At 44.9% G+C, this 26,871-nt stretch overlaps 1 protein-coding gene across 5 annotated transcripts in view; it reads left to right on the plus strand.

The window, feature by feature from the left end:
• The first annotated feature begins 2,528 nt into the window (after positions 1-2,528).
• The window catches only part of Gng12 (G protein subunit gamma 12), a 120,555-nt gene continuing 96,212 nt past the window's right edge, over positions 2,529-26,871 (plus strand). Inside the window, exons 1-2 of one of the 5 annotated variants that reach the window (XM_076566888.1) lie at positions 2,529-2,642; positions 21,635-21,692. The gene's annotated coding sequence lies outside the window, so the exon portion shown is untranslated. Of the gene's footprint in view, positions 2,643-8,370; positions 8,390-20,555; positions 20,575-21,634; positions 21,693-26,871 lie in introns of those variants that run through there. The other 4 variants (XM_076566885.1, XM_076566886.1, XM_076566887.1 and 1 more) reach the window with 4 other exon arrangements.

Genomic DNA, 26,871 nt, shown 5'->3' on the forward strand with positions numbered 1-26,871 from the left:
TTAAAGCAACATCTGCCACACAGGAAGTACTAGTTAAATGTTAGCTCTCACTGTTCTTGCCTTTTGGCTAAATGATCAGAACTTCCCGACTCTCTGTGGTACACTTGTCCCTCAGCGCCCACAGGGGATTGGTTTCCGGACCATCCTCTACTGATATACTAAAATCTAAGGATGGAAAACTCTCAGATCAAATGACATAGTATTTGCATATAACTTACCTACACCTTACATATGATAATGTTTTAATTATCCCTAGATTATTTATTATCTTGTTCTACACAATGTAAATGGTAATTTTGTTAGACTGTAGTGTAAATGAAATAAAGAAGGAAAACATACTTGTTCAGAACAGACTTAATTTTGTTTTCAAATATTTTTCAATCTGTAGTTGAATCTGAGGGTGCAGATACCACAGATATTAATGATTAACTGCATTTTATTCTTAATTTGTTGCAGACTGATATTTTAGTACAAAACAGAGAGAGAGAGAGAGAGAGAGAGAGAGAGAGAGGTACAAAATGGGGGAGATGGGAAAAAATAAAAGGCCACACTTCAAATGACTTGATTTCAATAGACAATTTCTGCAAAAGTTTGTACATGATCTTGGGTTTTTGTTCTCTCCTTATGCGGATAGCTGTTTTTTTTTTTTTTTTTTTTTTTTTTTTTTTTTTTTTTTTTTTTTTTTGGATTTTCGAGACAAGGTTTCTCTGTGTAGCTTTGCGCCTTTCCTGGAGCTCACTTGGTAGCCCAGGCTGGCCTCGAACTCACAGAGATCCGCCTGGCTCTGCCTCCCGAGTGCTGGGATTAAAGGCGTGCGCCACCACCGCCCGGCGCGGATAGCTGTTTAAAGACTGTTCTGTGCTTACAATTTGAAGAGCACTGAACCAGGCATTTTTCAACAAGCCACTTTGGTTGTTTTTGTCACAGACTAATGAGAGGAAAATTAAAAGTACAGGAAAACACTTACCTGAGCTAGAGGATGATCACGAGATGCAAATCACTGGTATGACCGTAACAGTCCCTGGTAGTGTCAGGCCACTCTGTTCAGGGTGTGTCTTTGAACTGTCCCTATCTGAATCAGCCGACTGTATCCTAACCCGGTACAAAGTAGGAGATAAAGGGCAGGCTGTGTGGTTTGCACCCCAACAAGAACATTCTCTGGAGGCTGCCAAGCAAGGCATACTTGAGTAAGTGTAAACAGGAATGGATTTAATGCTCTCAACGGGATTCAGTGCCTAGACCCCAGCATCCCAACAACTCACCTCTCTTCCGCAGTGAAACTCCAGTGACTCACCCACTTCTTGTTATTATTTATTCTTTGATTATCACAAATATTCATGTGTTTCTTGTTTGATTTCTCATTTTAAAGAATGTTTTATTTATTCTTTGACAGTTCATACACGTATCTTGATCACACCCAACTTCCTCTCCCACTCTCCCATCACAACATGTTTCCTCCTTTCTTCCCTCCCTCCCTCCCTCCCTCCCTCCCTCCCTCCCTCCCTCCCTCCCTCCCTCCCTCGCTCCTTCCTGCAATACACTGAGTCCAATTAGAGCTCCCTGCTCTCACCCAATACTTTAAAGAAGGACTCTGCCCACATTGGTTCTTAGTGACCTACTTTGGCCTTCTATCTCTATCCTGCTAACCGAGAAAGTAGATACCTTGGAGTACGCTAGCAGACTGCTGATTATTACCATTTCTGCGGAACTCTGGCTTTTTGAAAGCAAGCCTCCCTTGGGTTGGTATCTCCTATCACGTTTAGCATAATACTTGGCACGCAACAGGTGCTTCGTTTTGTTGAATGACTGTCAGCAGCTATTGTGGAAGCAAAACTGGCCCTTCAATCTACCAAACTCTAAATTCATACCAAAAAAAAAAAAAAGAAAGAAAAAGAAAAGAAAAGAAAAGACCAATCTGATCCAATTAATTTATTACGCACAACTTTGCCAAGTATGGGGCATTCGGAAGCACAAATTTCACGGGAATCTAGGGGGAAGGCACGGTAGATGATGTTCTTAACATTTCACAATCTGGCTTTACCTCCGTTCCCGAGAAACAACATCCCGTGGCCCCAGAGCCCTTTAAATATGATGGTGGCCCGTTTCCTCAGACCTTTCTGGATCAGAGCCTCACTTTTGTGTAAGGGTTTGGCAGAGCTCATCTTCTCAGGCCGGGCACTGCGGAGAACTTGGGCAGTGCGTGGTGATTGCGGCGCGTGGGGTCCTACCGCACCGCAGCGAGGTGCACCAACCTTGCCGCGGGCACGCGTGTCCACACACACACACACACACACACACACACACACACCCAACACACACACACACACACACCCGACACACACACACACCCGACACACACACACACCCGACACACACACACGTCCCGCGTGTACACACACACACACACACACACACACACACACACGCAGCAGAGCGCGGCGGCCAGGGCGTCCCGGGCCGGTGGAACCGAGAAGAGGGGGTGGCGGCGGCCGCCCCGCCCCCCGGGCCGCGCGCCCCGCCCACGCGCGCGGGGAGGAGCCGGAGCGGAGTGGGGAGGAGAGGTCGGGCGGTCCCGGAGCGCAGAGAGACCGACTCCCTGGCTGCGGCGGCGACGGCGGCGGCGGCGGCGGCGGCGGTGGCGGGTGAGTGCCAAGCGATCGCGGGGACCGGGCCGCGGGGACCCAAGCAGGACGGGGCGGGACGCCTCCACTTAGGGGCCGCCGGCGGGCCCCGCGAACCGGCCGTGGGCTGGAGCGAGGGAGCGGAGGAAGGAAGCGCGGGCTGCGGGCGCCCTGGGCCGCGGGAGGGGAGTGGGAGCGAGGCCCGCCGCGGCCCACAGACGCGAGAGCCCGCGGACACGAGCGACCCCCGAGGCTTGGGTCTCTGCTGCCACCCAGCCCGGCCTCGACCCGCCCGCGGGAGGCCCGGGAGTCACCGCCCAGCTCGCGGTGGTGCGGGAGGAGCGGGTCGGGGCTGCCACACACGCCCCTCCTCTCCCCGCGACGGTCTCCGGACGCGCGTGGACTGGCAGCCAGGGTGCTGGAGTCCGCACAGGGCGGGTGGCGGCGGGGAAGGAGAGGATCGTGGAGAGAACTCGGGTGACACTCCACGAGGGACCCTGCAGCGGTGACTCAGACAGGAAGGTCGGAGTTTAAACTTGAGCCTTGCGTGATTTATTTCTTTTTTTAAATGTAGCGCCGGACGCTTAGCCCGTGGGTTAGAGAAACTCGTTTTCATTTTAGTAAGGGCCTGCCAATTAAACCTCATTTTAAGACGCCATTGCTAGTGTCTACTGACACTCATTTATCCTGGCCGTGGGTGTCTTGTAAACTTGACTTAAATCATTCATAACTTTCGCAAAGGGAGCCGTGATTCTTGTTAAACTTGGAGCAACTGGGGATCAGCTGGAAGGATCTGCCAAGGCCTGTGGTTTCGTGGTCCTGTGCGGGCGTGGCAGTGCACAAACAAGTGGGTAGGCAAGGAAGCAGCCCCATGCCTGAGCTGGAGGGGAGGTCTGTGCCCATGTGCCAGGGCACGTTTAACCGCGGCTCCCAGTGGAAACACTGGGGATGTCTTAGGCCTGGTTGGACCGACTTCACATGATTCGCCTCATTCCGGCCAGTTATTTCCTCTCCCCTCGGCTGTCTTTGGACATTGTTTATATTTCCTGGGGCGGTCGTAGCGTCTCCTGAATAGATTGTCTATAATGAATCTTTTTGGATGTTGTCAGAGCCAGGCTCTGTGTCTGTGTGTTCTCAATTTTTAAAGCAATAGCTTGGCTTTGTTTTTAGAATGCTGGTCACCCTGCTGCACCATGGCTTGGCACTTCAGACCATGGATGTAAATTACCACTGGATTCCAACCCTTCCCCAGGGAAGCCGGGAAAGCAGGCCACTCTAGAACAGTGGGGTCAAATCTAGCAGTCACTTTCAAGTTATGAGGTTCTCCCGCTTTTTAGAACAAAAATGTATATGTCGGCCAGGCCATTTTCCAATAGATAAACACGTGGTTCTTACATATTTTAACTTTTTATTTTTGTCTGTTTCATACATGTGTACCCCCTTACTCTCTTTCAACCCCCTCCCACTGACCACCCCCTGCCTCCTAGGCCCGTTTTAAAAAGCAATCAATTGCAGATTGCTAACTAGATAAGATAGTCAGACCCCTTTGTCTTCCTTAGCAGTCAGCCAGCACCATAAAGCTATGGATTAAGTCCAGTGAATGCTGAACAGTAACTACGATGCCTTTGTATTTAGCACAGGCAATTGACTAGGCGTCGAACCCCAGTGCAGCGCACAGCACTTAGGTTTGTAGAGAACTGTGTACAAATGAGGACCAATGCTTTGCAAGAGACTGCCAGTGTGGTGTGGAAAGGCTACACTCACCTGTGCAGAACATGCTGCGCGTACTTGAAAGACAAAGCCTCTGACAGTTGGGTTGCTTGCTGTCTCTTGTGACAGAACCTGTGTGGTGATCTGGTTGTGAGAGCAGAGGACTTGAGAGTAAAGGAGAGCTCCGGAAAAGTTAGCTAGAGCCCCCATCATTTTTATTCCAAACCTCTCCCTAGTAGGAAGAAAATGAGACTTAGAATAACATCACCGACGATGCTGGGTTTTCATGAGGTGGGCTTTTTGTTGTTTTTGTTTGTTTCGTTTTAGTATAAGCCTTACCTAGGAAGGTAAGTTCTAGAAGTAATTTTTTTTTTTCAGCCCTGACTGGGAAGAGAAGGGGTTTCACAGGGGTTTACTGTGTAGGCTTTCTTGTCAGGCCAGGATGAGAGTAGTATTTAGCCTTTTCCAATCTGATTTGTAAAACGGGGATAATAGTGCTCTCTATTTCCAGAGTTTTAGTGAAACTGTATCAGCTAGGTGTTGGAAAACTGTAGACTGAGAATAACTATGGTAAGTGCTTAGAGTGATCGCTTTCTTTCCTTTTTTAACCTCCTTTACTCAGTCAGCAGGACAAATGGGTAAATTGTGCTAGCTAGAACCTTCTGGAAATGCCAGATACCACAATTTTAAGTTCCAAAGAATGATGGATGCTGGCATGGTAATCACATCTGTAATCTCAGCAGATGGCAATGATGAGGCAGGAGAATTGCTGTGAGTTGTCAACTAGTCTGGACAACATAAGTAAGTTCCAAGCTAGCCTAGACTAGAGTAAGACCTTTCTCAAAAAGCTAGAAAGTTGACCAGATTTTTTTTTTTTGTGTGTGTGTGTATATAAATATGTATAAGCTTGTATGTCCTGTTTCTGCCACAGCAGTATGAATAATAATGATTGATGGACTAATAATTTTAATATGCTTTTGGTGTTGTTAAATACATAATATTTTTAGGGCTAGGCAATTAGGAACATAAGTTAGCCTTAAATTTAAAGAAAGTTTTTATGTCAAATAGTTACATTTATTAACTTGGATAGGAAATTGAATCAATAACAGAAGCAGCATTTGTTGTTAATCAAGTGTGACTTTTAAAGTTTGAAAGGATTCGACCCAAGAGTATGTTGTTGTTTGCTCTTGTGTGCATGGCTGTCCGAGGCCAGCAGGTAAGCCATAAGAAGTGGGAACTAATTATGTTTATTTTTGTGAGAGTGGATGGTTAGTTAATTCAGGGAATTAACTCATGGAGTCACTGCATCATTTGCTAAAATTTGCAAAATTCTTAATACATATCAGATGCCTGGAATCAAATCGATATGGATTGTAGCTCATGTCAGTGATAGTGACACAGAAATACTAGTTTATAATGATTTCCAGTATGAAGGGTACAGTGTTCATTATGAATTGTTTTGGGCCCACGACATTGTGCCCTGTTGTAGTGAAAGACTTGATTGAATAAATTACTGCTTGCTTTTACTCCTAGAAGCTTAGAGCATAATGATGGATTGCTGGCTTGTGTTCCTAGGCATGTAGATTGGACAGTCGACTTGGTTGATTTCTCTGTGCTTCTGTTGAGGTTGTGGGGAATCATGAATTTGTCTTCATAGACCATGTGGAACATTGCCTGACATGGAGTCTATATTCAATAAGTATTGGCATTAATACGTCTTTGTACAAATAATGAGCATGCATTACTATTATAACAGGAAAATGGCCACACAAAATTTTCATATTTCTCTCAAATCCAAAAAGGCTATTATTATTCAAAACATCCTGCCAAATTGTGCTTACAAAGTAAGAGACTATGCAGTGATTAGGCAGTAGTATTTTGTCTTTTAAATACGAAATGGGTTGTGATATCAACTTACTCAGCAAATTGATTCTAGATCTTAATTTCATTTTCCTTTCTAACCGCTAGCGCATGCATGAAGTCTATTTTGGGTTACACAGTTGGAAGACAGGTACAAATACAGTGCATTATTCACAATTACAGCAATTACAGCTAGCTATGTATTTTTATAAAGGCTTGAAGGAAATACAAACAAGTGAATGCCTCCATTTTCTCCCAGTAAGCATGTACATGTAACAAATCATTTGTAAGATTTGTTACTCAAAATAAATTCTGGTCTATAACTACATATATCAGAATTTCGTTGCCTTGGAAAAAAACACACCAATGTTTGTGACATATGAATGCCATCAAATTAAGTGCCAAAGCCTTTGCAGTAAATGGGAAGCCTTTCAGAAGTTTTTAGGTTTATCTTTGTGTGTGTGTGTGTGTGTGTGTGTGTGTGTGTGTGTGTGTGTGTGAGAGAGAGAGAGAGAGAGAGAGAGAGAGAGAGAGAGAGAGAGTTAGTTAACGATGATTGAATCTAGGGCCTTGTACAATGCTAGGTGGTGCTGTACACTACTACAGTCAGGGGCCTCGTATGGCCACCTCCCAAGTACTGGGGTGATAGATCTCTGCTGCCATAAGAGAGATAAGAAAGAGCTGTATATAAGCCAAGTCTGAATTCACAGAAGTTGCTACTTCCCAGATCCAGGTCCTTTGCCTTGACAAGCTGCATTTATAGAGCAGTCTGCCCTGGATGACGGGGATGAGGAAAAAATGGGTGCACTGAGGCTAACAGGAACATTGGATAAATAAAATGTGGGTGCAGCACAGTTGAGTGCTTCTCGTCATTAAACTGCCGTACACCCTGGGCCTTTTCTAGGCCTTTTCTGAGTCCAGATCTTGCTCAGTTCTCACCAAGGGCGACATGAGGCTGGTGTTCCTTAAGCATCCAAACCTCAAGGAGTAGAGCAAATTTTCCCCCAGAGTTGCCGTAATGCCATAGCTGATTCAGCACTCTGCCAAGAGTCATAGGACAGGCCCATAGGATCAAAGGAGGAGAGAGCAGAGGGCTTAATGTGTGTGTGTGTGTGTGTGTGTGTGTGTGTGTGTGTGTGTGTGTGTGTGTGTGTGTAATGTATTTTGGAAAGCTGTAAATCAAGTCGAGAGAGATAGAGAGGACTTCTTACACGAGAGACAAGCAACCAGAAGAGAATTATGGGTGCCTCTCCATGGGGGCTCACTGCCTCTTCAGCCATTGTTAGTGCCCCATATAACAACATCTGAGACTCAACAGGCCTGAGATACATTCACAGGACAGTCTTTCAGAGACCTGTCTTCCCACAATTCCCAGAGGAAGCCTTGGCTGGGCAGAAGAGAAAACTGGCCTACAAAGTCCCGTCCCAGAGCAGCTCCTGCCAGCAGGTGCACAGCATCCTACATTTTCTCTCAGGGCCAGGGGAGCAGTAGGCAAGCAGCTTGGAGCTGGGCAGAGGGTAGAAGTGATTGAACTAAAGATGACTTCCAGCTGGATCCTTCCGTTTGTGCCAAGTCTCTCTTGAAAATCGTTTCTAGTGTCACTTAAATGTTTGGTTTGTCATGGCAGGTTTTATTGGGTGTCGTAAAAATGCTTTGCTTCGAGTGTCTGGTTGCTGTCCTCCACAAGGAGGGATTTTGTCTTCTTTTTTTATAGGTCTACAATGCAGAAGGTTACTGAACAATGAGCCAGAGTGTTGCAGAGCTTTCAGACTTGATACTTTGAGCTGTTCCCGAAGATTGTAGCTAAAAGAATTTCATTTCTGGGTCTGTCTGAATGAATCAGTTGTTAAGAACTCGTGCTTTTCACATTTGTTGACTTTAAGATTGCGCCTGTGGGGCCGGGGAGTCAGAAATTCATATATTATGTATCCTTCCTTGCAGAATAGTCTGTTGTCTGTCATTCCTCTTGTAGACAAGGTCATGTAGTTGACATTTGGCTGAGAAGAGAAGTAGGAGCCCAGGGTGGATTTGAGTGGGTGTGGTCACCAGTGGTCACTGAAGTGTGGGCCACTTCATTGATTGATAATCTGCAGATTTCTTTTTAGCTGTAGGTGCTGCTGGCCAAGGTACCCCTGACTACTGGGCACGAAGCCAGTAGTTCCCACTGGAGTGCCACTGACTCAGATCTCAAACTCATGGTAACTTCAAATTTTGTCCACTAGAATCTCTGGCAAGTTGGGAAAAAAAAAAAATAGGCCAACCTGGGCATGGCAGTATATACCTATAATCCCAGCACTTAAGGAGCAGAGGCAAGAGGATAGCTAGAAAATTGAAACCAGCCATGTCTACATAGTGATTTCCAGGCTAGGCAGGGCAGCACAGTGAGACCCTATCTCAAAAACAAGCCTCCTCACACCATCAAAACAAAACAAAACCCCCAACAGAACATAACCATGTCCTGCAGTAGGACTGTTCTTCTAGGATGGAGAGGTGTTTCTTTCTAGTTCTCTTGGGGGTTTTGAGTAGTGGTGATGGTCTTTGCTTTCCTAACCAGAGAAATGTAGTGTCTGACAATAGCTCTGTCTCTCAGAGCCTGTTAAGTTACAATAGCCTTCTAAGTGCTCTGAGCTGTTGAGTGTGGCACATCGTAGGAGCTTGATGAATGCCAGGGGAATGAAGAAATAAAGCCATGTTCCCTGAATGTGTACCAGCAAGGTATGTAAGCCATTGTCTTTTTTTTTTTTAATTTTTTTTTTATCAAAAAAGAAAATTTAGTTGTATTTACTGGGAATCACACCTTCAGAGGTACATAGATCCTTGAATGACTTCTTTCTCTTGGATTCATCATGCTTTCAGGGACCTGGGTGCCCTTGACATTGTGTAGTGTGGATGGCACGGCAGTATTCTGGGCATCACCGAACACTTGCTGAACTGGAACAGTGCCTACATTGCTCTGCAATCATCTCTGCCCCCTAAAGCACCTCAATGTCTGTCTGACAGAGGGAAGGGAGTCATAGGAACTGCTGGGGGTGTGGAGAGGGATTCCGGTTAGGTACTAAACAGATGCGGCCCTGCTCTTTGGGATGAGATGGTGACTGTGGGACTCTGGGACTGCATCGTTTGGAAAAGCCTTCTAATTTGGGAGAGAAGTGGGGAGTCGAGTGCCGGGTCCACCAGAACTTACCTTTGAGTTTATCTGCGTCTCCCTTCCCGCCCGCTGGCTCTTACCATTTTCTCTCTTCAGCAGCTTCTTCATGGTTGCTGTCAGAATTAGCTTCCTCTTCCTGCGTGTTTTGGGGGCAGAGCCCTGATGGGTGGGTCTAGCTATCAGGCCTTGCCTGTGTGAAGGTGAAGGGGCTGGTCGGTACTTGGCCCTTTGGTTCACTGCTGATTTATGGACAGACCACCTTGTGAAAAGATGCCAGCATGTCTAAAATGCTGAATACTTTCCACTTTCAATTTGGTTAAATGGAGTCGGTCATCTTCAATCGAACTTGTTTCACCAAAGCGGAAATAGCAGATGACAGTTCCTCATAAAAATTTCCTACGGACTTCCTTAAACAGCAGGCTCATCTGCTACATCTCCATATGATTTCAGTTTTTAAAATCCCACAAGTTTCAGCTCTTGAGGAAACTCTGGTGCCGTGCATCTGCTCGTGCCTTGCCTCCTGTTGAAGTACTTAGTCTGTGAGCAGAATGCCTCAGCCACTACCTGGTCCAGATTGCAAACAAACACTCTGGCATGCTCCCTGGGAGGTAATGCTGGCTTTTGGCCTCTGCCCCCCCCCTTTCCCTCCACTTCCCTGACTTCCTTCAGGCTATAATACATTAACAGGGACTCCAGGCCACCCACACCCAGGAGGACACACTCACTGTGCTCACCTCCTGAACTTTGGACTGAGCTTCTCTGACTTACAGACTTTGGCCTGAGGACTTGTTGCCCACACCCAGCTCCCCTAGTCCCCTTCTAGGCTGAACTCCTGGAACTTGTTTTTGGTTTTATTTTTCTAAGCTGATCATACTCTATTTTTCATACTCCTAGGGACAACTTCTTCATTAATAATAATAATAATAATAATTTATCTGAACTTCCCCAAGTTTAACAATCATATTAGAAGGGACAAATATTGAAACATGCTTCCATGCCTTTCTCATACAGGCCTTTTCCATACCACAGGTATCAACTTGTAAATATAAACTATTACGAATGTGTATATTGTGTTTCTTCCCATTCTTTCATGTAGATGGTTTCTATACTGTTGTCTGCCATGCTGTTTTAAATTAGCAGTGTGTCAGTAAGTGCATAGAAATAGCTTCTCTTTCAGTAGCATCCGTCTCTCATTGTGTGGCCACTTTGCAGACCATTGTCCGCCCCTGGAGCTGTGGGTTGTATCTAATCCCTTGATCTTACAGTGCTGTGAAGACAGGTTAAGTTGTTATTTTGTTTGCTAAGGACAGGGCTCAGTGATCACCTTGGGTGAGTGTTGAGTCAACATGCTCCTCAAAGACCACCAAGGGAGTGTCAGTTCTTTTTTATTTTGCTAATCTGGTTGGCGAGAAATGACAGTTTAGAGTAGTGATTTTTTTTTTTCATAATTAGAAGTGAAGTGGAGGTTTGAGTTAATTGTGGGTCTTTTGTCCAGGATGGCGGGTTCTCCTGTGACTCTTTGTAGCCTTTCTTCCTGTGTGTAGTCTGTCAGAATTTCTTAAATACAGACTTAAGAATGCGTCCTGGGTGGAGTGGGCTACCAGACCATTAGTACAGAATCAAGGCAAGTACAAAGTAGGGTTTTGCTGCATTTGCTAATGTCTGAATTACAGTCTTCAGCTAATGGTGTTATTAACCTGTGGCTTCTCCAAAGCCATGAAAAAAAAAAACAAAAAAAAAAAAACGTCTTCCAGCCTAGAATTTTTCCTCCTTCTACACACACACACACACACACTCACACACTCTCAAACCCTCAAACATATATATATACACACACAAGTGTGTGTGTAGGGAGACTGAAAAAGAGGTTAAAACACATAGATTCCAATGATATTTCCTGCAAAATCTTTTCAGAAGTCTAGAATTTTCCACATATTTGTATCTCTAGAAAGGTTATACAGGTCAAATTTGTTTGTTTCTTTGCTCTGTGTATTAGGCTGTTCTGTTTGATTTTTACAACCAGGGAGTTATTCGGTCCTTCCAAAAGTAAAAATGGCTTAAGATCAGCAGTCTAGGAAGATGTTGCATTCTGCTTTTGCAGTGCCCTTTTTAAAAAAGATTCTATCTGTCTGTCTGTCCATCCATCCATCCATCCGTCTATCTATTCGTGTGATAGTATCTGTGTGAGTACACGTCATGTGCACACTTCAGATCTTCTAAAGCTGGAATGACAAGTGATGGCGAGCCTTCTGGTGTGGGTGCTGGGAACTGAACTCTGGTCGTCTGGAGAAACAGGACTCATCTTCACCCCCAAACCATCTCTCCAGGCCGCTGAGATGCTCTTTAGTCACATTAACCTTTTTGGGCGTTGTTAATATAAAACTAATTTTCATTTTTAATGTTTTTTTAAGTTTTTTATTTTACATATATTGGTGTTTGCCTGCATATCTATGTGAGGGTGTCAGATCTTGGAGTTACAGACAGTTGTTAGCAGCCATGTGGGTGCTGGGAACTGAACTTAGGTCCTCTGGAAGAGTAGTCAGCACTTTTAGCCACTGAGCCATCTCTCCAGCCCCCTAATTTTCACTTTTTTAAAGACCGAATTCTATCAAAAGAGAGGGAATCGGATTCAGTGAAGAGAAAGCTATGGTCCTTTTTTTTTTTAATAGAAATTCATAAAAGGCAGTCCTATATAAAACTGGTTTACCACTACATTAAAACACACACACACACACACACACACACACACACAAAAAAAAAAAAAAAAAAAAAAAAAAAAAAAAAAACAGCTGGGCATGGTGACGCATGTCTGAAATCTTACCTTTCAGGAAGCAGAGGCAGGATGATTGTAAGTTCATGGTTAGCCGAGGCTGCAAGAGATTGAAGCCACTGTGGGCTGTCAGCAAGACTGTTCTCAAAAACAAACAAAAAACCCTCTAACAACAAACTATTTCTCAGAGCTCCCACACTATCAATAGTGAGGAGTGACCTGCGAAATGAGTGCTCTCTCTGTCTCTGTCTCTGTCTCTGTCTCTGTCTCTCTCTGTGTCTCTCTCTCTCTCTCTCTCTCTCTCTCACACACACACACACACACACACACACACACACACACACATATGTATTTAATATGTGGTTCTTTTGTGAAAAGCAATGGAGTGCTCTAGATGCTTAACTTTTCTTCTCGCACTCATTGTAATGTGACATTACGTCACATGACATTGATGTTCTCTGCTGTAGTGTCCACTCCATAAGGAAAAGTATATGACCTATTTATCCCAGTACCTAGAAGGATACCCGGGACCTTTGTGAGTCTAATCCTTAGTAGACTAATGAATGTTTCTGAGGGTAAGTACCTTTGGGTCTTTGTTCAACTGTGTCCAGGATCCCATGTTAGATGTTGGCCTGGGCAGCATCTTTTGGCCTTTATGGTGTACTCTAACCATTGGGAGCTTTGTGGAAGTATACTCAAAGCTTTAGAACTCAAGCCTGCAGTCTGAATTACCTGATGGCTAATCTACTGTCCATTTATAAAACAGTTAACCCTGTATTTCAACTCATCTAAGATGCTGTCAGTTGTGAAATATGCCTCTGGTCCACTAGGGAAAAGAAAGGCTGTCAGTTAAATTATATCAAACATCAGCATAAGAGGGTTAGTTTTAGATGACCGCTATAACAGGTTATCGTAAACTGGGCTTTAGACAACGCAGATGTTTTATCTCACAGTTCTATAGGTCAGAAGGCGTATGTGACTGTTGTGTCTCATTGTTAGCCAGCTTGGCTCTTTACTAGAGGCTCTGGGAAGAATCTACCTCAGGTTCTTTTGGGCTATTGCTAGACTTCAGTTCCTTTAAGTTTGTTTCTTGCTCTGTCTCAGTTGGGGGCCGTCCTCACTTCTTAGAGACTTTTCTGGTATATGCCATTGGGCTTGACACCTCAAACCCAGCATTAACAGAGCTTTCTTGTGCTGGGACTTTCCCTGCCGGCCTACCTGCTCTCTTTTCCCTAGCTAGGGAAAATTCTCTTTTTCTGGGGGTTATTTGGTTATATTGAGTAGATTTGGTCCACCCTTAGCATGCTTTCTTTGCTTAAGGCCTGGGGCAAAGTCTCTTTTGCCCTGTAGCAGCATTCACAGGTTCCAGGGATTAGGATTTGAACATTTTGGGAAGAAAGTTCCCTCAAGAGTCATCCTAGTATCAGAAGTGGCAAATGACTGTCTCTGTCTTAGGCGTAGAGCAACTGGTTTGTCTAAAGTACTGGGCATTGTTAGAAAGCATGCTTGAGTGTTAACTCTTTCCATACAGATGCTGTGATCACCGTGGTCCCACATGCCGACCGCCTTTAATCTCAATGCATTTGTCAAACCCTAGTTGAAAGAATACATTTTGCTGACAGTAAACTTGACAGTAACAAAGGTGATGATTACTGCCTAAGTGCCAGTGGTAGGCATGTGCTAGGACACTTTCTTACTCCCTTTGGGAACCTGAGCTAGGGTGCACCAGCTCCATTTACGGGGAGGAAGTAGGTTTGGAAAGGTACAATAATCAGTGACATTCCTGGTCTGAATCCACATATATATGATTCTGAAGTTGGTATATTTTTTATGGGTCCATGTTACTTGGCTCACTGTCCCTGACAATAGCATATGACAAATGCCACAGGAGAGGTGTCCACCCACTGGATCCGGTGGTCTGCTCGCTAATGGAGGAGATTCGGGGAGGCAACGACATTTTCCTCTGATGACTCCCTTGGTCCTTTGCTACTAAATGTCTATGAATTTGACAAAGGCTCTGAGTCTTCATCCTTTTAAATACCCAAATGATCTTTTTAAGTCAACAGAGCAGTTGTCTGCTCTGTAGAGATATGGTTCTATGAACAGTTCCTTAGTAAAACCACACTAACAGTATTGATTCAGGTCAGGATAAGTACTGTAAAGGCCATAGAACTGGGAGTGAGGGGTGAGAGGTAGCTGTCAGGAGAATAGGAGAGCTGCCTTAGTGAAACCTCAGGAAAGACCTCTTTGCAAGGTGATACTTCTGCCAAGGCCTGGGTGAGCAAAAGGCATCCCAAGCTTAACAGTAAACTGGTTGCAGCTGAGCACAAAAAGAAGAATCAATCCTTCCTTCCTTCCTTCCTTCCTTCCTTCCTTCCTTCCTTCCTTCCTTCCTTCCTTCCTTCCTTCCTTCCTTCCTTCTTCATTCCTTCCTTATTGCAGGAGTAAGGGAGAAGTCCAAAGAGCCAGATGCCAAGACTAGGATAAAGTTCATTGAAAGTGCCTGCGTAGCATGTGAAAGGCTATGGTGCAGTTATAAGCCACACACACACACACCACACACACACACACACACACACACACACACACACACACACACACACACACGCACGCATGCTAGTGCACACATGCACTTGCCATGTGGTAGCTTGAATGAGAATGGGCTCCCATAGTCTCATATGTTTGAATTCTTGGGCCCCAGTTGGTGGAACTGTTTGGGATGGATTAGGAGGTGTGGCCTTGTTGGAGACAGTGCATCCTGGGGATGGGCTCTGAGGTTTCAAAAGCCTTTGCCAGGCCCAGTGTCTTTCTGTCTGCTGCCTAGGCATCAGGATGTAAAGCTCTCAACTGCTGCTCCAACACTATGCTGTCTGCTTCTCACCATGATGATCATGGATTAACTCTCCAAAACTATAAGCAAGCCCCCATTTAAATGCCGTCTTCTATAAGTTTCCTTGGTCATGGGGTCTTGTCACAGTAAGAGAACAGTAACTAAGATACTAGGTTTAATGAAAATGCCAACAAGACTTCATAGAGAAATAGCTGTTCACAGATAAGCTATAGTGAGCTGGGAGCCTCTACCCTACCCTGGTCATGACCTATGTATGGCCAAAGGGTGAAAGTTTTTTTTAAAAACTATTTTAACTTGCTTTTAAAACCATTTTAAGTGTACCAAAGCAAAGCATATGAGGAGGAGAGTAGTTTGGCAGAACCAGATGAAAAGAGGGGATCCCTGAACTCAAAATACTCAGGGATTGGGGCACAGATTTTGCCAAGAGAATTACATTCAGGTAAACATTGTTGAAAGCTGATCTCATCTTCCCCTTTGAGTCTGCTTTTCTTTTTACCTCTTTCTAGATCATTTCAGGACCTGCCGCTCCTTGCAGGATGTCAGGCTCTGAACTCCTGAGTTATCTGGAGCTCTCTCTCCCCGATACCTCCCTCCATCCCACACAACCCTGTCCCCACCTACTTACTAACCAGCCTCTGCCTCATGCCTGACTTTTGCATTCTTCTGTCTTCAGGTGATTTCTCTGAAATGAAGATCTGAATGGTCACTTCCTGAATGACAGTTTTGGGTTTCCCTGAAATCACCCCAGTCCAGTCCTTACAGACCCTTCCTGTCCAGGTTCAGGGCCAGCTGTGCTTCTCACCAGTCCTGCAGTCTCAGAAGCATTTGAAGCATTTTGTCTCAGTTTCCCTTCCTGTAAAATGGAGGTGACAGTAGCAGCTACCCCACAGGTAGACTGTAGCTTTGAAAGGAGTGAATAGTGAGATTCAGCAGTACCTGGTATACAGATTCTCCATGAACATTATTAGCAAGATGCCATCTGTGTGGCAGGCTCAGCTGGTCCAGCCTGCTGCCTTCACAACAGCCTCACCCAGCCCTTCCAGCAGACAACAAAGATAAGTACAGAAATTGAGAAGATACCCTTAGTAATCTGTGTAGCAGCCTCACCATCAGTGTCGAGCTGTTAAATCCAGTTTTTTTTTTTTTTTTTGGTTTTTCGAGACAGGGTTTCTCTGTGTAGCTTTGCGCCTTTCCTGGAGCTCACTTGGTAGCCCAGGCTGGCCTCGAAATCACAGTGATCCGCCTGGCTCTGCCTCCCGAGTGCTGGGATTAAAGGCGTGCGCCACCACCGCCCGGCAGGAATTCATTTTTATCACATTTAACAGTTGCATTTACACAAATGTCCTTATTTATTGGAAATAAATAAGTGGATCTGTTCCTATGCCCCCTCTTTCTGCTAGAGTTTCTTCTTGCACAGGCATACTAAGCACTTATCATAAAGTTGAGGACACAAGGAGGTTAATGCCTTACTGTTGAGAAGTTTTCCTTAAATTAACCAAAGGGTTTCTGCCTCTTTGACCAGCCTCATTTTGTGGATTGTTGATACATTAAGAAGATGTGTATGAAACACCAGTGATTATTTGATCTCCTCTGTCCTGAGGTCCATGAAGCTAATGGGGGAGACAAGATCCGGAACAGAGTGTAAGGACAGTGCAGGGGAGCCTGGGCCTGGCTGGGGAAGGGGTTGGAGGAGTCAGGAATGGTGTCACAGGTAAGGCCAAGGCAGCGTGACAGAAGATGGACGTGCATGTCTTAGTGTCAAGCCATGGCGGAAGCCTTGCTGTAACACTCTAGCCTCCCTAACCCTGAGACCTTTCATTTGTGACCTGAGGCTAGCAGCATCTGCTCCTCTCAAGATTGTCCTGAGGATCGTACGTGCGTGCGTGCGTGCGTGCGTGTAAAAGTGCCTGCCATCAGAATTTGTAAATTACTGAGCATGACTTTGCTCTGTTTTACGTCATCTCTGGTCACATTAATATTTTTTTTCTTGTCTGTGTTTACTGTAGCAAGCTAATCAACCAGTATGCTAATGATTACCTTGGGCTAGGTAGTTTTGCCTATATTTCTGTCTTTCTTTTTCTCTTGAATTCAATGGTGTTTTTTTTATTCATCTTTACATTGCTAGTGATAGGCTGTGTTTCTAGAATATAAATCTATAGAATATAAAGTATAAATTATGATATTATAGTATAAAGAAGTCTCTGTGTCTAGAGAATTTGTATTTAATTAAATTAATATAACTGAGAATTTGATAAAAGTTTTGGGAAGAATTGGGTCAAAACATTAACCTTACAGATAGGGAAACTGAGGCACTTCTAGATAGCTTCTGCTATTTGCCCAAAGTCATAAAGCTAGCAGGTAAATGGCAGAGAGAGGATTAGAACCCCATTCCTCAGGCTGAGGCAGAGAGAGCTGCCAGCCACCGCCATGAGAAGATGTTAAGATACCGGTAAGCTGAGAGCCACGAGGCAACTTATAGATTAATAGAAATGGGTTAATTTAAGAAAAGGAACAGTTAGCAAGAAGCCTGCCACAGCCATACAGTTTATAAGTTGGAAAAACAAAACAAAACAAAAAAAAAAAACATTCCTCTTGTTTTCCTGGCTTTGTGTTGTCTTATCAAGTCAACCCCCAGAAGTAGGAGCTTTGCAGAGGATGGGGGCAGGCTCAGTCCCGCTTTGTCACCTGGCTTTACCTTGCCTGGAATGGCTGAATGGGCAAGAGCTTGGCCTAAGGGAGAGCCTTAGGAAACACCCTCTCCCCACCCAGCGCCCTGCCTGCTGCCCTGAAGGTATTTATGGGTGTGAAGGTCCACCTGGAAACCTAGGGAGAGGCTGGGAAGGGTGGCCAGCTGCAGCCGCCAGAGAGGGGAGGAAGGGAGAGGAGGCGTGGTCCCTGAGAGTGAGTGATCTGTAACTAACTAGTGTCGAGGAGGAGGAGCCAGATGGAGCTCTGGGGATGGGAACGCCACGGTAAGAAGTCCAAAGGGCAGTGGAGTCTGTCACAGACTACTTCCTACCCGTTCAGAGCGTTCCTTTTTACCTTCTGCTGGGAAGCATGTTCCGGGCTTACTCACTCTGTGTTGTAATCTTTATTGTGTGGGCAGGCGGAGGGAAGGCTGCACACAGAGAAAGCTGCCCTTCACTGCAGTAAAGCTAAGAGTTCTTTGACTTGCTGTTCTTTTCAAAGTGTTGTTTTGTTAGAAAGAAAACAATGTTCAGAGGGAGTAGGGTCCAACAGCTTTTCTGAAGCAGATGTTCCCAGGGTATGGGTCACAGACTTGTCTGTGTGCTAGCATCCGCTGAGAGGGACTGAAAAATCACAACACCCAACCACACCCAGACCTGTGGAGTCAACCCTTCTGGGTGTGATCCAAAGGCAGTGTCCCTGGGAAGCTCAAGCAAGGAACAGTGTGAGAACCTTGTAGGGAGGCCGTGTGGAGTCTCTGCATCAGGGATCAGAGACAGGAAAGACTCAGCCTCTGGCTGCTCATGAGTCGTCAGATGACGTTTTGTTTTCTTCATCTGTGTATGAGGCCAAAGAGGAGCCTTTCAGCTCAGGTCCATGTTCCTTGCAAGCCTCTTCCTTGAAACTTACTGGGACTTGTGTAATCCACCCTTTAAAAGGGGTGGGGTCAAACCAGAAACTTCCATATTTAAATTGTTGCTGCATCCTGCTGTATAAATACAAAACAGAGTGCCCTCAGGAAGAATGTCTCTCTCTGTTCCCTTTTCTACACAATAACACCACAGCTCAGCTCAGGTGAGGCCCACAGGTACAGGGTACAGAGTGCTGTTGGCTGAGGCTCCAAGGCCAGGTCGACCTAGGAAGTGCTTTACGGAAACCTCAGGATCTTGGAATTCTGGGACATTGTTACTATCGACCACCTTGTTGTGACGTGGAGCCTGGGAGCAAACTGTTCGTTGAGGGCCATGTGGACCTCTAGTTTTTACTAGAAATGGCTTTCATGCGCAACAAGAATTTTATGCCCAACATATTTACCGGTGGCTGTGAGGAAGGGGGCTTGGAGCATTTGTGTTCACATGAAGTCTGCAGTCGCAGGTTCAGGACCAGGCAGGCTTATTTTGTCTTCTTATTTTTTTGAAACAAAGTTTTTTTTTTTTTTTCTTGTCTTGTGTTTCTGATCCATATGTGTTGTTCTCTGGAGAACAAGAAAGTTTCGGAAGAACCTGGAAGCAGGTATTCCTTTGGAAATTTTATGATCACAAACCTGTTAAAAATTAAAAATGAAATCTCAAGGATACAACTTGGTTTTGAAATTTTTTTATAACAGTTGATTATGAGAAGGTGTGTCATTTATTTTATTTTTCCCTCCCTCCCTTCCTCCCTCTCTCCCTTTCTTCCATCCTGGTTTTTTACAACTTTGTGTCTGTAGCCCAGGCTGGCCTGGAACTGACTTTGTAGTCCAGGCTGGACTTTAACTATTGATTTTCTTGCCTTGGCCTCTCCAATTCAAGGACTCCAGGAATGAGTCACCATACCCATCCATGTGCCTACTTTTGACCAGCTATTGCCACCTTCTAAAGAAAGTGCAGCAGATTTTACCAAAGAGGAAAGTACCCCTAAGAGTGGTATCGTGACTTGCCCAAAGGATGACACAGCGTTCATGGGAGCACACCACCTCAGACTTTTTGTGTTGTCGATGTGTGTTTTAGCTTTTGTACCTTAGGAAGACTGTCTTTTACTGGGCACAAGATTATTTATAAAACACAAAAAGTATTTTCAAGCATTCTAAAGCCCGGGGCTCAGCAGAGTCAACATCTACAGCACAGAGTCCAAGGAAGAGAAAGTAGAACCGTTCCTGGCAGGCCGTGCGTCCCTGAGAGCCCAGTGTCGTGCAGTCACATGGTAACCGGTTTATAGCAACTTGAAGGACTGGAGTTACCAGGACCCACTCAGTCTCTGTTTACTGTAAGGTGCCCTTGCTAGGAACCCAGCTGTAATTGCAGTTTTGCTGGTGGATAATGTCTTTGGGGTTTTTTTTTGTTTTGTTTTTGTTTTTGGTTATTTTACCAGAAAACAGTGCCAAGGGAGTTTAAGAGTAAATGTTGGGGAAAGAGGCAAAATTAAAAGATTGGCATTCCCTGGAACTTCTGGACAGAAAAGAGTCAAAGCTGGCAATCTGGAAGAGTGTTAGGGACATGTCTGGAAACTGTTTGCTAAGAAAGCCCAGTTCTTTTTTTCTCCTTGGTTGCTCGTCCCTGAAATGTCTTCTGATGATCCTTTAACTGTCCATTGTCAGTATTAAACAGGGGCTTGCATACTGGCAACATAGAAGCCTGACAGGACTTAAATCTCAGTCCTTCCACTTTCTACCTGTGTGACCTTGAAGAAGTTACTTAACCTGTCCATACTTAGGTGTCTTTTACTGCAAAATAGAAACGACTTACCGTGAGGTGTGAGTCAATTACCAATGTGCTTATGACTGTACTTGGCACTTCCTATTGCCATTTTAATTAACTAAAGCTTAATTAATGTAATTGCAGGAGCCAGTAGAGACAATGGGGGGAAAGGAAGATGCTAAAATTGCCACAGTCCAGCCTTCCTTGAATTCTCCCAGGATAAATAATTCCCTTTAGCCCAGTGATTTGAGGTTTGTGTTTTCATTGGCACTGAACTCTGATTTTGGATTTCCTCAGTATAGTATAGTGAGAAGATCACCAAACCACTTTAACCCATACTGTCCTGGAACTCACTATGGAAGCCAGGCTAACCTCAAACTCACAGCAACTCTCCTGCTTCAGCTGCTCAAATCCTGGGATTATAGGCACAAGCCACTACTTACCTCTTAAAACATACTCTTGGCTTAATTACTATTCTATTGCTGCAAAGAAATATCATGACCAGGGCAACTTACAGAAGAAAACTTTTAATTGGGGGCTTGCTCACATTTTCAGGGGGTTAGTCCGTGATCATCATGGTGGGAAGCAGACAGCATGGCGCTGGAGCAGTAGCCGAGGTCTTTACATCCTGATCCATAGGCAGCAGGTAGAAAGAGGAGCTACAACTTTAGCATCTTCCCTTCCCCCCATTATCTCTCCTGGCTCCTGAAATTACATGGCTTTATACTTGTCATCAAAACAATCTGTTTCTGCTCAGGTCAGCTGAAGTTAACACCTAGGATGTGGGGTGTTTAAACCTCAAAGGCTGACACATCTCCTCCAACAAAGGCCACACCATCTAACCCTTTCCAAACTGTTCCACTAACTGGCAACCAAGCGTTCAAACATATGAGCCTATGGGAGCCATTTTCATTCAGAACACCACACTCCTACATTAATCTTCCAAGAGGTGGTAGATACAGCCTCTGTCTGCTTAAGATGTTTTCCATGGGTGGAGATAAAAGGCCAGGAGGAAAGAGGTCACAGCTCTGTGCTCGAGGGAAAAAAAAAAAGATGGTTACAGTTTCTGTGGAAAAGGGGCCTCCAATGCTTAGGCATTAATTCATATTTATACCTGATAGCCATGTCATTTCCATTCTGTGGCAGAAGGAAACAGACTCACTCTTCTGGAGAAACAAGATGGTGTGTGTGTGTGTGTGTGTGTGTGTGTGTGTGTGTGTGTGTGTGTGTGTGTGTGTGTGTGTTTTGTTTTTAGTTTTTTGTTTGTTTGTTTGTTTGTTCTGGCCCTAAATTGCAACCTTTCCCTCATAGGTTCATATGGGAAGGACATTGGGGTGAGACTCTTCTCTATTTCCAGCTGGCTTTTCTGGTGAGTAGTCTTTTTATGACCGTTTCAGATGTTAACCCTTGGAATAATTAAAGCATGTTATTTAATGTGGATTTAGTGACTGATGCCCCAGGAAGTAGTAAACACCTAATGACCCTTGGTCCGATTTGATAAAGGGCCAATACGGGTAGAAGGATAGGTAGTTTCAACAGTCTGCCATCTCAGGTTGTGAGCAGAATCCTAAGATGTTGCTGCAGAAGGACTTTTTTAAAGAGAGTGAATGGAGGCTCGGTTTTGCCTGTGTCCACAGACCTGCTTGGAAGCAGTTGCTGGACTCCTAGTCCTGCTGCAGGTGCCAGCAGTGACAGCCCTGTACCACAGGGTACAAGCTGCAGCATCTGCATGGAAGGGCACCCTCCGGTCCTGAACCATCCATTCTGCCTAGCGTGGTGGGAGCCACCTGTCACACGTGTTTCTTGAGCAGTGGAAATATGCCCAGTGTTGCTAAGACATTGACTGTGTTGCTCCCGTTCACTCGATCAATTTAGAATTTAGATGTGCATAGTTGTACGTCCGCGTTGGACATCGCAGAGGAGTGAGTCCTGTCCTCACCTGCCTCACCGTGGTCAAGTGGAAGGCCCAACCTTCTCCCGCTTTCAGAAGGCAACTCGTGCCCAGTGAGGCTGGACTAGAGCTCTCTCTGAGGCCCCCACTTTGAGTGCTTTCTGACTAGACTTGGCTTTCTACCTGACATCGTAATGGCCTCTCTGTCCCTCTGTTTCCTCATCTGTCAGCTGAAGTTAATACCTGTTATGTCCCTCCCAGATGTTTGGTGATGCTTGAGCTTGAAAGTCATGGGAGGAGGAACTTCCTTCACAAACTTCTTCCTTTCCTTTTTAAAAATGGTGTCTGGAAGCATTTCAGTTTGGGTACTAGTTAGGGGTAGGTTTTCGTTTCTCTAAGATGTCGTGGTTGGATGAACTTGGTGTTTCCAGATGATCCTCGTTGTGGGACTAGAAACACAGCTCTCTGCTCTTGTGAAACATGAGCTGGAAGGCAGAGTGCTGATGACATACAGGCCTCTTTGGCCAGTGCGGGCGAGTGTTCGGGCTAACATCGCTGAACGAGGCATTCCCTAACCCGTCACGCCCGTGAGCTGTTTCATCCCAGAAACCAAAGCAGGTGCCCTTCTCCTGGGGACTTGGTTAGGGTGTCTAATGCTGTGATAAAACACCATAACCAAAAGCAGCATGGGGAGGAAAGGGTTTATTTCAGCTTATAGCTTTTATAGTCCATGATCCAGGAAAGTCGGGCAGCAACTCGAGGCAGGAACCTGGAGGCAGGAACTGATGCCGAGGCCATGGAGGAGTGCTGCTTACCGATTTGTCCCCCACGGCTTGTTCAGACTGCTTTTCATGGGCTGGGCCCTCCCATATTAGTCATTAATTAAGAAAATGCCCCACAGGCTTGCCCACAGGCCAGTCTGGTAGGGGCATTTTCTCAATTAAGGCTCCCTCTTCCCATTTCTCTCTTTGGCTTCCTTGTCCTTAGCCTTGTTAGGTCCCAATTTCAATATTTGGTGCTGTGTGTTCTTCCGTAAGCAAAACCCTCTCTTGAGTGTCCATTTCCATAGATCCTCAATGGCGGTCTGACTTCTGTTCCAAGATGGTAAGTGTTGGCTAGTAGGACACAGCCTCAATCACTAGGCTTCACCTCCCTCCCTTCAGGAAAGTGAAGACCACTTCCTCTGCATAGCGGGGCAGGCAGGGCCGCTGGGACCAGGGAAGCAGCTACATTAGCACGTGTGACATGTTTGCTCTAAGCGGGACGATAATGGCATTTAACCAGCTTCCAGGTTTTTGAGGGAACCCGGGACTGTTGCTCAGTGTGAAGCGGCATAGTTAGGGGTGCTCCTGGAAACTCCTGGGACATTATTTTATTACATTATGGTTTATGGGTATACTGAGCTTTTTTAATTCTTTAAATGCCACCACCAAAAGTTGTAGTATTCGTAAAAAAGACAGGTTAGGGTTCGCTCTTTGTGCTGCATTTCCTATGGGCTTTGAAGAATCTATAGCCTGTATTCACCATTGTAATATTCTACACACTAGTTGCGTGCCCTGGAAGTACTTGGTTCTGTGTGTTCATCCTCCCTCAGCTCACACCCTCAAAACCACTAGTGTTTATACTGTCTTAGCAGTTTGCCTTGTCCAGAACGCCCACTCGTTGAGATTGCTATAATATGTAACCTTTCAAAATGGTTTATTTCATTTAGTAATATGCACTGGATATTTATCACCTACTAAAGGACATTCTGGTTGCTTTCAGGGTTTAGCAATTATGGGCAAGCTGTACAGACAAACATACACACATTTTCGTCTACATATAAGTTCTCAGTTCATCTGAGTAGACACCAGAGAGCACAGTTACTGGATTGTGTGGTAAGGCTGCATTTCATTTTGTGAGAAGTTAGGAAGTGTTTTCACAAGGGTCTAAGCCACTTTGCATGTCCCTCATCAGCTCCTATTGCCCTGCGTCATCAGCCTTTGGCAGTGTTGTGGTTGTAGACTGGGGACATTCTAGTAGGTGTGCCGTACATCAGCTTGGTTGTTTTCTTATTGCTGAAAGGTTTTAAGTACTTGAGGACCAAATCCAGTGCATTGGACCCCTAGGTAAGTGTCGAATTTTAAGAGTTTTTTTTTTTCTTTTTGATAATAGGTCTTTATCGGAAGTTTCTTTTGCATTCAACCTGTGGTTTCTCTTTCCATTCTCATGGCATAGTCTTTAGGAGAGCGAATGTATTTTCGTTCCTTTTTTTTTTTTTCCATGTTAACGAAGGGAGCCTCATCAGTTAGTTCTCTTTCACTGGATCGTCTTTTGGTTATTTCTGAGAAGCCGTTGCTGTCCCTGTTTATTTTTCTGTTGCTGTGGTAGTCCATCATGGTGCAGAGGTCAGGGTGGCAGGAACTCGAAGCCACTGATCACACCACACCCAGAATTTGGACCGAGAGCCGTGAATGCATGTAGAGAACACATACAGTCCATCTACACATGGTGCCATCGACAGTGGGCAGGTCTTCCCACCTCAGCTCTCGCAAGCGGGATAGCCAAGATAACTCCCCACAGAGATGCCCAGAGGCCCTTCTCCGAGGTGACTTTAGATTCTGTCAAGTTCTCAATTGGCGTTAACCAGTATGTCACCGAAGTGCTCCCGAATGTTCCTAGGTTATCCTCCAGGTCAGTGCTTCTCCACCTTCCTAATGCTGAGACCCTTTTTAATACAGTTCCTCATGATGTGGTGACCCCCAGCCATAAAATTGTTTCATTGCTGCTCCATAACTGTAATTTTGCTACTGTTATGAATTATAACGTAAATATCTAATATGTGACCCCCCCCCAAGGGGTCGAGACCCACAGGTTGAGAACTGCTGTTCTAGTTTATAGTTTTTAATTTTATGGTTAGGTCTGTCCTTGCTGTTCAACTCTTGTGAGAGTTGTGAGGTCTGTGTCTGGGTTTGTTTTTGAATGATTGTGTTGAAAAGACTCTGCATGCCATTGCCTTCCTTCACTTCTTTGTCAAAGATGAGCAGGCTGTTTATGTGAGTCTGTTCCGTACGTCTGTGCTTTTGCCTGTCAACCTGTCTTGATGACCGCAGCTTTAGACTAAGTCTTACAGTCAGACTCAGACCTCCAAATTTGGTCTTTAATAGTGATTTGACTATTCCCAGTCTTCTGCTTCTCCATGGAAACTTGAGAATCAGTTTATTAATCTATAAAATGATTCAGTAGATTTTTGTGGTTGTATTGAATCTAAAGGTCAAGTTGTGGAAAACTGTGACCATAAGAACACAAAGTTTTTCTGTGAACGTGGACTGTTCAGTTTTTTGATAGATCTCATCAGAGTTTTGTAGCTTTCTTTATATAGTGCTTATAGATAGATTGTTAATAGCTCAGCATTTCATTTGGAGAGGTACCAATGCAAATGGTCGTGTGTTTTTCATTTGAAATTGAACATGATCTTTGCTCCTATATAGAAAAGCAGCTGGCTTGTGTAGGTCGGTTGGCCTTGTGTCTGGCAACCTTACTGTGATCACCTATTAGCTTCGAGAGGATTTTTTATTTTTTTTCAGATTTGTAGATGATCATGTCATCTGTGAACAAAACAGCTTTATTCTTTCTCAGTTTATCTTTTAAATGTGTGTGTGTTTGTGTGTGTGTGTGTGTGTGTGTGTGTGTAATGAATTCTATTTTTCTCTAAAGGAGTGAAATAAGCCAGACTCAGAAAGTCAGATTTTTACATGTTTTCTCATATGCAGACTCTAGACGTAAATTTATGTATAAACCTATATACACATACATAGATATGTGGGACATGAAACTAGAAAGGGGGGGACTATGAGAAGGAAGCAATAGATTTAAATGAAAGAGGAAGAACAAGAAAGAAAAATTAAAGCCAGGCGGCAGTGGTGCACACCTTTAATTCCAGCACTCGGTAGACAGAGGCAGGTGGATCTCTGTGAGTTCGAGGCCAGCCTGGTCTACAGAGCAAGATCCAGGACAGGCACCAAAACTACACAGAGAAACCCTGTCTTGAAAAACCAAAGGAAAAAAAAAGAAAGAAAAGGGAAAAAATGAAGTAAAATTCAAATGAAAATTAAGAGAAGGAATGAGCTAGAGAGACGGCTCACTGGCTAAGAGCTCTCACATAGGACCTGAGCTTGTTTCCCAGCACCTACATTGGGTGGCTCACAACTACCTGTAATTCTGGGTCCAGGCAATCTAACACCCTCTTCTCGACTCCCTGGGCCCTGTATGCGCACGCGCACCCACACACACAGTCAAAATTGAGTGCGATCTTTCAGAAGAAAGGAAAAGGAAAACTGTCGTGAGAGGGCATTCTGCCTGTTTCTAACTTTAGACAAGCCTTGAGTTTAAAGCTTCATGTTTTTCGAGACAGGGTTTCTCTGTGTAGCTTTGCGCCTTTCCTGGAACTCACTTGGTAGCCCAGGCTGGCCTCGAACTCACAGAGATCCGCCTGGCTCTGCCTCCCGAGTGCTGGGATTCAAGGCGTGCGCCACCACCGCCTGGCTAAAGCTTCATGTTTAATGCCATTAAACATTCTATTAGTTGTGAGGTTTTCTAGGTGTTCTTCTGGTTTTGGAGGTTTTTAAGGGAGTTGCTTTGTTTTTGTCTTTTGAGATGGGGTCTCACGGTCTAGCCC

The sequence above is a fragment of the Peromyscus maniculatus genome, chromosome 3 (genome assembly GCF_049852395.1).
Source record: "Peromyscus maniculatus bairdii isolate BWxNUB_F1_BW_parent chromosome 3, HU_Pman_BW_mat_3.1, whole genome shotgun sequence".
Classification (NCBI taxonomy): Eukaryota; Metazoa; Chordata; class Mammalia; order Rodentia; family Cricetidae; genus Peromyscus; species Peromyscus maniculatus.